This window comes from Pleurodeles waltl, chromosome 1_2 (genome assembly GCF_031143425.1).
Source record: "Pleurodeles waltl isolate 20211129_DDA chromosome 1_2, aPleWal1.hap1.20221129, whole genome shotgun sequence".
Taxonomy (NCBI): Eukaryota; Metazoa; Chordata; class Amphibia; order Caudata; family Salamandridae; genus Pleurodeles; species Pleurodeles waltl.
The window spans coordinates 946,070,646-946,083,757 of record NC_090437.1 but is presented as its reverse complement, the minus strand read 5'-3'; the positions used below and the strand labels follow the sequence as shown (position 1 = coordinate 946,083,757).

At 42.0% G+C, this 13,112-nt stretch overlaps 1 protein-coding gene across 3 annotated transcripts in view; it reads right to left on the bottom strand.

Moving 5' to 3' along the window:
- SGCZ (sarcoglycan zeta) overlaps positions 1–13,112 on the bottom strand; it is a 4,310,842-nt gene that overhangs the window by 4,277,055 nt on the left and 20,675 nt on the right. The gene's annotated exons all lie outside the window — the stretch shown is intronic.

Genomic DNA, 13,112 nt, shown 5'->3' with positions numbered 1-13,112 from the left:
AGTATCAGTCCACAAAGATTGGGGATGAGTATGCAAAAAGAGGCACTTTCGCATCAGATCCATTAAGGGGGCATGGTTAAAGGGGAAGGTAAAAGCATTAATTTACTAATAAATGTGGCACCTTTTGACAATCTGCACAAAATGTGTCAGGAATGTACTTGTTTAAATTTCTGTTGATATGTTATGTTAGGCCTAGTGCAGGGATCTCAGTTTTAATAAAGATCTGACAGGGCAAGGTTCATTTAAAGGCACAAGGGTTTAAAAAGATTTGCTCACAACTTTGATATCATTTCTTAGAGTTGCTGGAATGTTGAGATACAAGAATTGAGTTTCCATTGCCAAGTGCAGCTGGGATTTGGCCACATAATATGTTGGTTGCCCAAGGCAATCCATTGTTACACATGACTGAAGGCTTTGTGCAATGAACTTTATCCACATGCAAATGGTTGGACACCAAAAATGACAAAGACATTGCCCTGTGCCTATCCCCACGCACAGCACAGATTAACTGCCTGTAGACTCCTTGCTTTTATAGAAGTTGATTGTAGTATATCATAAAAACAACAATTCAATGAGAAAAGCCAGTTCGAGTGAAGTTATGGCTAGCTTTGGTTACAACAATCTAACATATAATTACAAAAAAACTTCTCAAGTTCTTTTAAAAACATAGTTGTAGTATGTTTACAAATAAAACTGAAAACCTTCTGAAATTATCCAGTTATGGTTAGCTCCACAAACTATACTTTGCATACCTGTCGTACAAACCATAACTTGCAATGCAAGTGCCATGTACAGGAGGCATTGTGGCTACTGGGAGGAAATACCTTTTCCTATATATTGCTCATGCTATAATCATTCTTATGATATAGCTACCTTGACAATTTAATGTTGAAGCAATTGTTAATTTCTAGTTTTGCAGATGTCCTAGTATGCTATTCCAGTGTCCCATATTTCTCTGTGAATCTTGTGAAGTTAAAAGAATTTCTGTTTTCACTGATTGTGCATTTTGCTCTCCACAGTTTAATCAGGACTAAGTAAGAGTGGATTTAACTATTGACTGGCTTAATGGCCCTACCTTCAATTGGACTACCCTTCTGGTAACAAATTCTGATGTCTGTTTAGAAAAGTGTAATTATTTTCTGCTGGTTTTTAAAAAGATGTTTCAATTTCATAATTTTGAGTAAGTACTCTGCTAAAATGTTTTGTGTGATATTCAGTAAAGCACACATGGTATTTTGACTTACATGAGCAATTTGGGTCACTGGTAGTGCAAATTACTTATGTAGAGGGAGCTCAAAGGACTCTATTTTGACAAGGGTTGACAGAGGAATTTAAGGATGAGTTGGTTTGTTCCCAAGGTCCTTTTTTAATTTCCTGCACAAATGTCGTTAATTGAACATAGATCACAAGGGATATGAACAGAAGGAAAGTAGTCCAAATGAAGTTATCCAGTTTTACCACTTATGCTAGGCAAGGTTTTGGATGGATTCCTTGCTACAAGACAAACATATGCAAACTGGATCAGTAGGGGGTTCTTTGACTGGAAATGAAAAGGAAAACCCATGAAAGACAGGCTTATGTTTATATTGTGATGACACTGGACTTATATTGCAGACATGGGCTAAATTAACTCAGTAGAATTTAGTTACAGTCCAAGCATCTCCTAAGAAAGAAAGTGGGAGTTTCTTGGCATCCTGATAGTGGATAATCCATGAAAAACACCAAATCATCTGTTCATTTTACCACTTATTTTGAGAATGGAAAAAAGGAAGTCATTCCTGCCCCTACATTATTGGATAATGGCAGTTATTAAATGTGTATTTATAAAGCTTGAGCAACAATGAATCACATCCCAAAAAAGTAAAGACAACGTATCCAAAAATGTGATGGTTCTCAATGGATTTTAGGGCTGATTAGGAAGCTTCATCACCATTACCAAGTGTTATCTTTTGGTGTTATTGCCTCTCCTAATTATGCTGTAATTGTTTGTATTTTATTTTATTGTATTCCTTGGCTAAGGCAGAACCCATATGATAATTTGCCTTCTAGAAAAATATCTTGGTCATCCTGGTTCAGTCAATGATGATTTTATGCTCCAGGAAGTTACTGTTCACCTACAGATGACATAAGAAGACTCCTTCTCAAATTTGATAGCGGTCAATCTTTCTTCAATGCCTCTTGAGTACCAAACTTCTCTCTAGTTAGTGGCTCTTTGATTGTAGTGCCACTGATTATGTGAATTAGAAGCAAAAACTGAGACAATTTGTGGGATCTGCCGCATATATGACCCCGCTGTCCAAAATCGCCAGACCCCATGGTCTCATAATAATTTCCTTTGCAGATGACACCCAATTCATCCTCCGACTCACCGACTTCCCCTCCACCACCAGAACCAACTTCTACAGATGCATGACAAGCGTCCCTGATTGGATGAAGAACAACTGCCTGCAGCTGAACACAGACAAGACAGAAGTACTGATCTTTGGCAACAGCAGTCACACACGAAATGACTCCTGGTGGCCATCAGAACTAGGACCCACACCCACTCCCTCCTACCAGGCCAGAAACCTCAGAATCATTATTGAAAACAAGCTCATCATGAATTCACAGGTCAACGCCATCTCCTCTGTCTGCTTCCTCACTTTGCGCATGCTACAAAAGATCTTCAAGTGGTTACCTCTACACTCTAGACGCACCATGACACAGGCCCTCATCACAGCTGACTGAACTACGGCAACACCTTCTATGTATGAATTGCCACGCACCTCCTACAGAGACTTCAGAACGTATAGAATGCCACAGCCTGACTCATCCTCGGCCTTCCCCAACAAAACCACATCAGACCCAGACCTCAGCAACTCCACTGGCTCCCCATTAGGAAGAGATGCCAATTGAAGCTGCTGGCCAGCGCACACAAGGCTCTAACAACCAAGGACCCACTTACATTAACTACAGCCTGAAATTCCACTGACTGTTGAGACAACTATGCTCTGCCACCCTTTCACTTGTGCATACTCCCTGCATCTACTAAAGCAGAAGTGGAGGACACTCATTCTCTCACGTTGCAGCAAAAACCTGGAACAGTCTTTCCACACACCTCCGGACCATCACCTCACTTCCAGAATTCAAAATGGCCCTCAAGACCTGGCTGTTCAAATGAGCCTCCAGGCCCTGCACACACCAGGATACCTTAACGGATGATTAGCTGTGCTTTATAGACCCTGATTGATTGAATGATCGATTGAAAGGTTAAGCCATTCAAAGATCAAAATGAAGGAACAAGCTAAGAAGACAAGATCTAGTTCTGCACTTTTTGTTCCTGGAGTTAAGGTTTGGCTGTTTATCCATTCTGATTCAGTTCATAAATGGAGAGACAAATTTTGATCATGATTTTTTGGCCCATTTGTTATCTTATTACAACAATCTTGCTACCTTTGCCTCACTATTGGAAGATTCATTCTGTTAAGGGTAAAACCACATGTCCAAAATCCTTTAAATCACCTTTAACATACACACCTGTCAATTATAATATAAGCACAACAACAAAAATTGCAAAAGATTTATGATTCTCAAATTTTCAGAGGTAGTCTACAACTCTCAGTTACCTGAAAATGCAAACCATCTAATGAGCTATTGATGAAAGATGTTTCATCTGTTTATGCTCTCTTACTGGTTCATCATTTTTTCAATGGCCTCCTAATAAAGCTAGCGATTTAAAAGGGAGGCACACTGCAACATCTGTGTGGGACCTGATGAGGTCCGTAATCAGAGGAAAATGGTGCAAACACTGCAAAGTCAGGCAGCATGAGCTGCATGCTGTACCCTTTGCATAGCTGGGTGTCCTTGTTTCCTGTCTGATGATTCTGTGATCATGGTCACTAGAATGGGTCATCTGCAATCAAATAGAAGTATTAGTCAGCAGGGTCAATAACGGAGCTGTGGAATACAGCAGCAGAAGAAAGATGCCAGACTTGGTGTTCGTCTTCACATGATGAGCCAAGGCCGTGTGAAGCTTATGAACTACCCCTCCAAAGATGGTAGATTGTCTAGAGATCTGTATTACAGGTTTCCAATCCAAGATGGCACAAGTCTTTCCTGTGATGTCAACTCATCTGTCAATCATAAATAAAGGAAGCAAACACCAGAGGAAGGTGCATGGAAACACATTAATTGCCTATATTTCATCACATTCGTTACCTACTTGATCTTTCTTTTCTCCTTGATTTTTTATTCATGTAGCTGGATTCATTCGAACGTCATCTTGCACATTCCTTGACCTGGTTCTTCTTTCTTCTTGGTTACATTGGGAAGACTGGTGCTTGGATTATCTTCAGCAAAATAAATCTCCATCTCTAACCAAATATTATCAGATTGCGAAGGAGGTTTCTTACCTTCATATATTTTCCTCCTAATATTGTCCCTTGCAAAGAGGCACCCAACGCCATTCACAGGTGATATATAGAGCAGGGTGACTCTCTGGCTACTGGAAGGAGTTGCCCTTTCATCCTGCAAACAAGAAGGAACCTGGACAGACTTTCACCATGCCCAGTCCTTGACAGCACAAATACAAAAGATGCCCTTGAGTTTCCACCTGTGCTAGGTTGAGCACATTATTAAAAAAGCAGTGCTAGTGGTGCATGCTCTGTATTTCATTGCAGGTGGTGGATTGGGCAAGATGTGACCAGAGTGCATTTTCAGATTTACACCATCACTCAAACCCCTTAGTGCATGCCTAGATTTTAGAATATTGAATCATGGGGATAGTCCCATGGTTCACTGGCCATTTTATTACCTTGCATGGTGCTTAAAAAAAATTAAGCAAAAGTAATTCTGTTCCACAAAAATAATTTCTTTGATTTTTATTATTTAATACTTTATGGTGTGTATTCCGTTTGCATCTTCCTTCACCTCCATAGAAAATAACAAACCGTCATGTATTTATATTTCTCCAGACACAAAATTTTGAGATATTTACCTTATTTCATAAAACCATCACACGGTCCCCACATATCAATCACCCCAATGTATTTTTGAGCCCATTTCGAAAGAGTGATATTTCTACAAATGAACAAAATATTTATAAACCACATGCTTGAGAATAGTAACGAAAGGGTAAAACAGAAAACCATTAAAGCACATCAAACACTTAATGGCTTGTATACATAAAGTTCCTGGTCCTGAGACAGTCTAAAGCCTTACTAACACAATTCTGAATTATAAATGTATGCTAAGTAAATGTGTACACGAACAGTGAAAATAATGTGAAATCCCATTCCACAACCCCCCCAAAAAAAACACGTTTGCACATGAAACTCTATTTGTAGACCAGGAACAACTATGGATGACAAGAAAATCATCACATAATTACCAGAACTGTGCATTGATTTATGTCAGTAAAAGCATGAAACGCTGTTATCCCATGAACTCAAACCTCCAAACAATGATCACATCCTTACCATCAACTCAAGTCTAAACAGTTCTATTAGGACCTGCATGAAAAAGACCCCAAAACACAATACAACCTAAACATCCCGTGTCAGTGTCAATAATCACATAAACACTGCTACTGTGACTGCCATTACTAAGTGGGTAAATAAAGAAAAGCAATTATATGAAGATCATTGCGCTAATCCATATGTTGATTAACTCCAATAATCAGAATTTTTGGATACTGCAACTATGTAGAAAGTCCTTGCAATAATGTGAATGTTGCAGACTTGTTAGAGTGAAATAAAGTTAATACCAATACATGGGCACCATCTTGTAATTTGAATTGTGCTTGGTAATTCAAGCTAATACATCTAAAATTAAGTACGAGTTAGTGATATTAGTACAAAGCCGAATGCAATATAAAAACCATGCTTGTGCCAATGCCGTATTGTTCACTGTAGCTAACATGTACCCAAATCCATTTGTTTCAACTAGCAACTCAATAATAATGATTGGGCAATTATTCTTGTAATCATTAATATGGCCTATGAATATAAAGTGGGGGTTCACAATAGCAAAAATGATATTCCCATTGAAAAACACAGACTGAAAAATAAAGACAGAAATGAAAGTATTTTAGCACCCAAAAATGTCCTGTTCAGCTAAAATGTAAAGAAAACACAACATTTCAAGTCTATCAATCAATCAGTAGGTTTGTAGAGCACTTCTTGTCACCCATGAGAGTGTCCAGGCACTGGCAGGGTTACAGGGTCCGGTTGATTAGCCGAATAGCCAGGTTTTCATGGAGTTTCAGAACTCTGGAAAAGATGGAGGGGTCTGGAGATGAAAGGTAGCCTGTTCCATGTCTTCACTACAAGGTAGGAGATGGTGTGACTTCTGCATCTGCTACATCCGATGCAAGGGGTGAGGGTTAGAAAAAGGGAAGTGGAGCGGAGGTGTCTGTTGGGCTGATGGGAGTTCAGGCAGTGGTTCAAATAGGCAGGTTCGCAGTTGTATAGGCCCTTGTATGCATGGGTAAGTAGCTTGAGCTGTCATATTTTCTGCTTAGGGAGCCTGTGGAGTGCACGGAGGTAGGAGGTGATGTTTGTCTAGGGAGATACAGGATGAGTCTGGCTACGGCATTCTACATGGTTGGTATTCATTGGAAGAGGTGAGTTATGATCCCTGCGTAGACAGCGTTGCCGTAGTCTAATTAGCTGGCAATGAGAGTCTGGGTGATGGTGGCCTTGAGCTTTAGGGTAGCCATTTGAATATCTTATAAAGCATGTGGAGGATGAAGAAGCAGCAGGAAGGGACAAAGTTGACCCGAGTCATCATGGTTAGCTTGTTGTCCAAAATAATGCCTGGGTTCCTAGTGTGGTCAGTGGGGGTATGAATAGGTCCAAGTTCTATCATTTAACCCCATCAGCTAAAGAGTATTCAAATGCCTGATCCACATGATTTCTCTTTGAAACAATCTCCTATTATCAACAACCTCTGGGTATATTACCACTGTTTCTAAAACCTCATTACATCAATTTAGGGTTTTCTTTGTCAAGACCTGATGGCCTCTAATGATTAGGACTGATGGACACTGAAAATACAGAGACATTTTCTGTATAGTTGATTAAAGTGAACTTAGATCTATTTCACTTGAATATTTATCTGAACTCTTGCCTCTCCTTATTGCTTGTAATGAATTACTAGATTTTTCTCATCACCAAGGCCTCAATCCTAAATTGATGCACAATGACTCAGTCTTTAGGGCATGTTTTGACCTGCACCATCACGTATTACTCCTCACTACTTGCAGGTGAACCCTGCTGCTGGTAGTGCCATAACCCGGAGGAAGCTCAATCAGCAACTAATGCAGATGAAATTGTATTGGGTTATTTGGAGACTGTGCAGTGGCATTAGTCCACTGTCAGGTGCAGATTCTATACTGCCTGCAGTACCACAGCCATTATGTTTCAATTATACGTATGCCCTTGCTTATCTTCAATGTGTGATGCACATTTAATGCAAACTCTTTGCAGAGCATTTGCAATCAGCTGAGCAGGGCATGGAAGGCAAGAGAAGATCCAGAGGACAGGTTGATGCCACTAGCAATGACTGAGATACATCCAGACACCTTTGCTACAGGCCATTTTCCTGCCAAAGAAAGACTGTGCTATCATTGAAATATGGCCCATGCTACTTGAAGCTCTGCTTGTTACATGAATGGCCTGGTAAGCAGCAAATAAGCTGCCAGGTATTGTGAAAGGATTGGAAGAGACTATTGGGATGTGAAGCTGAAGATACTGTTTACCATTTAATGTGGTTGAGCTCTGTGGATAAGTTCTGTAATCCAACTTGCATTGCATTTCTCTCAGCAACGAAATTGTGGCATTCATCACAGAGTGTAAGCACATAGTGGCTTGAGGCTACATAGACAGTGAACACACTACATTACAGCAAGATGGTAATGAACTATGATTCCCAGCAGAGATAAAGAGACAGTGGCAACATAGGCTTATCAGGTATCACTCCAGGCATGGTTCACAACTTCCTTTGTAAAGTATTCACAACACAATTAGAGGTGGGCAGTACTTGCGGAGTTTCACTCCACAGAATTCTGTGTAGTTACATAAAAACTCCATAAGATTCTGTGAAGTTCTGCGAGCCGGCGGAAATCGGAACGCCGTGATGCCTGTGCTTCTTTTTAAAAGCTCAGGGCTTGTTGCATGCTGAGAGATCAGTGTAAATGACACCATGCGGTGCACCAGAAGGTGCTGCTGTTCGAGTTGATTTTGCTGCTGCACTAATAGATTTTGTACTTGAGGGACAATTTTTCCAGTGTTAACGATTGTGACCTTCTGCACTGGGTAAAATTCACTGGTGCCCTCCTAGCACCAGAAAATCGTGCTAGGGGGTGCATATTCTCACTCGCCAGCTCCCAGTTGGTGAGCCGATCATGAGAAAAACTCTGCCAAGTGGTGTAGTGTGGAATGTGGCTTGAACTCTGCATTACATGCTTAATATAGAGTGGGCAAAACTCCACAAAACCTGCTGGTGGCATGGAATTTTTTTACCCATCCCTAAACACAATGCTGCTGAAGTCAATACCTCATTACATGGATTTTAAATTACCTTTGTCAACACTTGTTGGCCTCCAATGATTAGGACTAATGGACACAGTGAATACAGAGAGGTCTTCTCCACAGTTGATGAAAGTGAACATAGATCTATTTCTTTTGAATATTTATCTGAACTCTTTTAAAGACTGTCATTGTTCCTTTTCATAGGGTTGATCTGGTGATAAAAGGGAAGGATTCTTAGCTAGGACCATGTTGCAGAATAGGGAACGACAAGCTGTTAACATTGTTGGCAATGTTGCAGCTCTACAGAAGCCAAGTAGAAACTATAAGTCATCTACAAGAGACAGTATAGTGGCAAAGCTTCAGATAGCTATTAGAATTATGCAGAATTGTGCTAATGCATACATTTCGAAGTATTTGTTCTTTGTACATTTAGTTTTGAGGAATTACCAGTTTCACATCAAACGTTAGAGAGTTGGCAACACAGGGATATCACTAATGTAGACCCATTTCCTATTACAGCTATGCATAGAACACTTAAATACAAGGTACTGAAGATATCTCTTTGCCTTGTGGACATACACTACATCATGCCAACATCTATTAGCAACAAAATGTATGATTAAGAGTGATGGAGTCCTTCTTTTCTGTTTTCTCTCTTATCCCACTTCTGTGAGTGGGAAGGGATGGAAAAGAACATTGCTCCCGTATGATCGGGCACACAAGGTTTGAAGGTGAAGTAGGAGCAGAGTGGCTTGCAAGCAGGTGCAAGGGATGCTGGGAGCTCTGCATGTTAAATGAGCAGCTACGTGAGCCACACCAAAGACACTCAGGGGGTCATTTTGACCTCGGCGGTCTTTTGACAAGACCGCTGAGGGACCGCCGTGCTGAAGACTGCCAGTGGTGGCGGTTTTCCGCTCAGCGTATTATGACTGCTGGCAGCCCTCTGTCCTTTTCTGGACGGAGAGCCGCCAGCAGCCATACTGGCGGGCAGCAGGGAAGTGGAGGTTGCTCCACCTCCACCGCCACGTCAACAGAACACCGCCCACCGAATCACGTTCTGTGATTCGGCGTGGCAGTGTTCTGTTGACGGTGTGGTGGCGGCGGAGCAGCCCCCATGGATCCCGTCCCCTACCCGAGGATTAACGGACCAGGGGGCGGGGTGTTGTGTGCGTGCCTGGGGGTGTGCATGTGTGTATGTAGATGGGGGTGTGTGAGTGCGTGTATGCATGCGGGGGTGTAGTGTGTTTGGAAATGAGTGCGTGTCTGTCTGTATGTATGTCTGTATGGATGTGTGCGTGTATGTCTGAATGTGGTTGTGGATGTTAGCATGTATGTTGGTGTGTGTGTGGGTATGTGTGTTGGTGGTGCTTGCGTGTCGGGTGTGAATGTGTAATGTAATGTTGGGGGTAGGGGTGGGGAGGGGGTCCTGCCACCTTTGGGGGTGGCAGGGGTGGTGGGGGGTGCGGGGTGTAGGGGGTGGACTCGGGGTGGGGGGTGGGGAGACCCCTATCAGGGCCAGGGAAGGAATTCCCTGGCACTGATAGTGGTCACCGCCATGGATTTCATGGCGGTTCCAAACCCCATGAAATCCATGGCGGTCAGCCGGGTCATGATACCACCAGCGGTATTGTGACGACCGCCGGGCTGGAGACCCAGGTCTCCAGTCCAGCGGTCATCTCCGCTCTGGCGGTCGGATCGGAGAAGTGGCGGATGACCATGGTGGTAACCGCCATGGTCATAATTCCACATTTTTACCGCCAGCCTGTTGGCGGTAGGACCGCCACTTCTCCGCCAACCGCCAGGGTTGTAATGAGGGCCTATGTGCTCTGAATGTAGAAAAAGGCTGGCCCAAGAGCAGACAGAGTAAAGCACAAGAACTTTAAAAAAACATAGCTCATTTGTGAACGGGTGATCCACACTGCGTGTCTCTTCAATATAAAGTGGCATAACTTCTCCCTCTGCCTCACTGTATCAGGACTTGAAAGCTACAGCTTCGAACACAAATTCTATTGTGCTTCAGAAACATACTCCGTTGATGCCAAATGTAGCCCATGCACAAAGCATTACTAAACAACTGTGTCCACATAGAAAACATTTTAAAAAATCACATTACCAATAACGAAAATTTCTACTACTTTTTACCCAATTAAGAATTAAAGCTAAGAAAAACTGTTGAAAACATACACATCCGCACAATACTGTAGGCAGATCCAAAACAAGATGAACAGCTCATGAACCCAATGTCTAAGAAAGGGTCACAAGCCAATGGCTGGAGAAGGCCGATTCAAGCCCTTTGATGTGTTGTGTGTTCTTATAAAACATATGTTTGAAAAAAAAGCTAAAGTGACACAGCCAGATGTAAAAGTGATAGAACCTAGCATAGAACAAACTTGCCGCCAAAAAAGAGACACCCACCTCATGTGCTCGATCCCTCTTAAGTCTTTCTCAAGGAGAAAACAACAAAGTAGGAGCCACATGCTCTTAATATCCCTTCTTTGATCATCAAGTCTGCTGTTATTAGTGTAGTGATCTTTTCTTACAGAGAAAATTATGCAGTGCAATGAGTGCTGCCTACCCATGTAATCGAGTCTTTATGTTGGATGAATAAAGTAAGGGGCTCCCTAAATGGGGAGTAGCCTATGTAATTAAGGATGTGGCTTAAACTTGCAAACTAATTTTCTGTGATTTCCATGGTGTACTACCCAACAGGTATTTTGGGGCCTCTCTGAGCTGTCTGTAATTGCATCCAGATATATAACACAACTGACATACACTTGAAACTAGTCATGACTATCTGCTTTGTCAATTAATGTGTTGCAAGTAATTAATATTGAAAATATTTTAATTATGAGACTGTAAACTAAACAGTATTGAGGCCTGTGGAATGGACTGAGTGAGAGTGGGTCAATAACTCAAGTTAAGTTCACTCAATGTTAGACATGCAGTTGTTTTCACTCTCTCCTGAATGCACTTACTTGCATCTCCACTTCACCAACCCAAAACACCCAACACACTCTCTCACTTGTAAGCCTTGCATTCTTGCCATGTCAACATTTTGACAACTGCATCCCTCCTTCACTCACATTTGCACACAATCAAAATTGCAAATCGAATACATGATAATTGTTCTGTGCGCTCTACAGAGAGGCCAAGGATTTGATCACCATGTATTCCGAACACCTTTCTGACCCACTGACAGGCACTGTGAGAAACTCACACTGCCTTTAGCCTCAACTCCAGAGCTCTCAATCATGGCTCGTTGTAAGCACCTGGAGGGTGACTCAGTTCAGAATACGAACTATAGAAGAGTAACATGCTACATAAAACAAATACAGAAACATGTCTGGAAAGTATCAAAACACTCCTAGTGAGTGCAAGATTAGGTAAAACGGGAAAAATAAAAAAGGAACTATGGGCCAGATGTATCAAGCGTCTTTGCATTTGCAAAGGATGCGAATGTCCGTTTGCAAATGCAAAAATGCGTTTTACAATGTATGAAAGGCATTCGCAGTGGGAAAATAAGAAATCGCAAAAATAGCGATTTTTTGCGAATGAGACACAAATTAGCGTGTCGCACTCAGCGTATCGCAAATAGCGATATGATTTACCGAATCGCTTTTTGCGAAACGCTAATTGCGATACAGAATAGTGAATCGCAGATAGCGATCTCCTAAATCATGCTGCTATTTGCGAGATGCAGATTGCAACACAAAAAAACGGATTCACAATGCGATGTAGCAAAAAATTGCAATTTGTGATTATTCGCAGAATGGCCGTTTGCACATGCAATTTACCACGAAATGAAACCAGGTGGTAACCAGCTGCAACCTATATAAAGAGGCCCAGAATGCCTCAGCCCCTTTTCAACAATGGCTGCACTCTACGACATGGCGAGGAGAATGAGGCTCTTGGCAGATTTGAGGAGAGAGAGGAGGAGACAGGAGCGCATTTTCAGAGTGCGCATAACCCTTTTTGAGCAGACTGAGGAGGAAACTTATGACAGGTTAAGCTCAGCCATGATACTTGACTTGATAGCTGAGCTACAACCCATTCTGCAGCGCACAACACATAGGACCAATAGCATACCCACACATATGCAGGTATTATGCTCCCTGCACCTACTAGCCTCAGGGAGCTATCAAGGGGTCATAACAGCAGCTGGAGGGGTATCACAGAGTGCCCTCTCTAGTTTTTTCAACGTATTTCTCAATGCCATGCTGAGCAGAATACAACTGTACATAAGATTCCCCAACACCCCACAGGAATTACAACAAACCAAAGTTAATTTTTACCAGATAGCTCAGTTCCCACATGTGCTAGGTGCCATTGATGGGACACATGTAGCAATCTGTCCACCATCGGCCACCGAATATGTGTATCACAACCGTAAAAACTATCATTCTATGAACATACAGGTGATATGCAATGCCTCCTACATCATTACCGATCTCGTGGCCAGATACCCAGGGAGCACACATGACTCCTACATCTTTCGCCACAGCGGGATACACACAAGACTGCTAGCTGGGGAGTTTGGGGAAGGATATCTACTAGGTAATTTGATAGTTCACAATAATGCATTGATGTAAGCATGACGTCAGA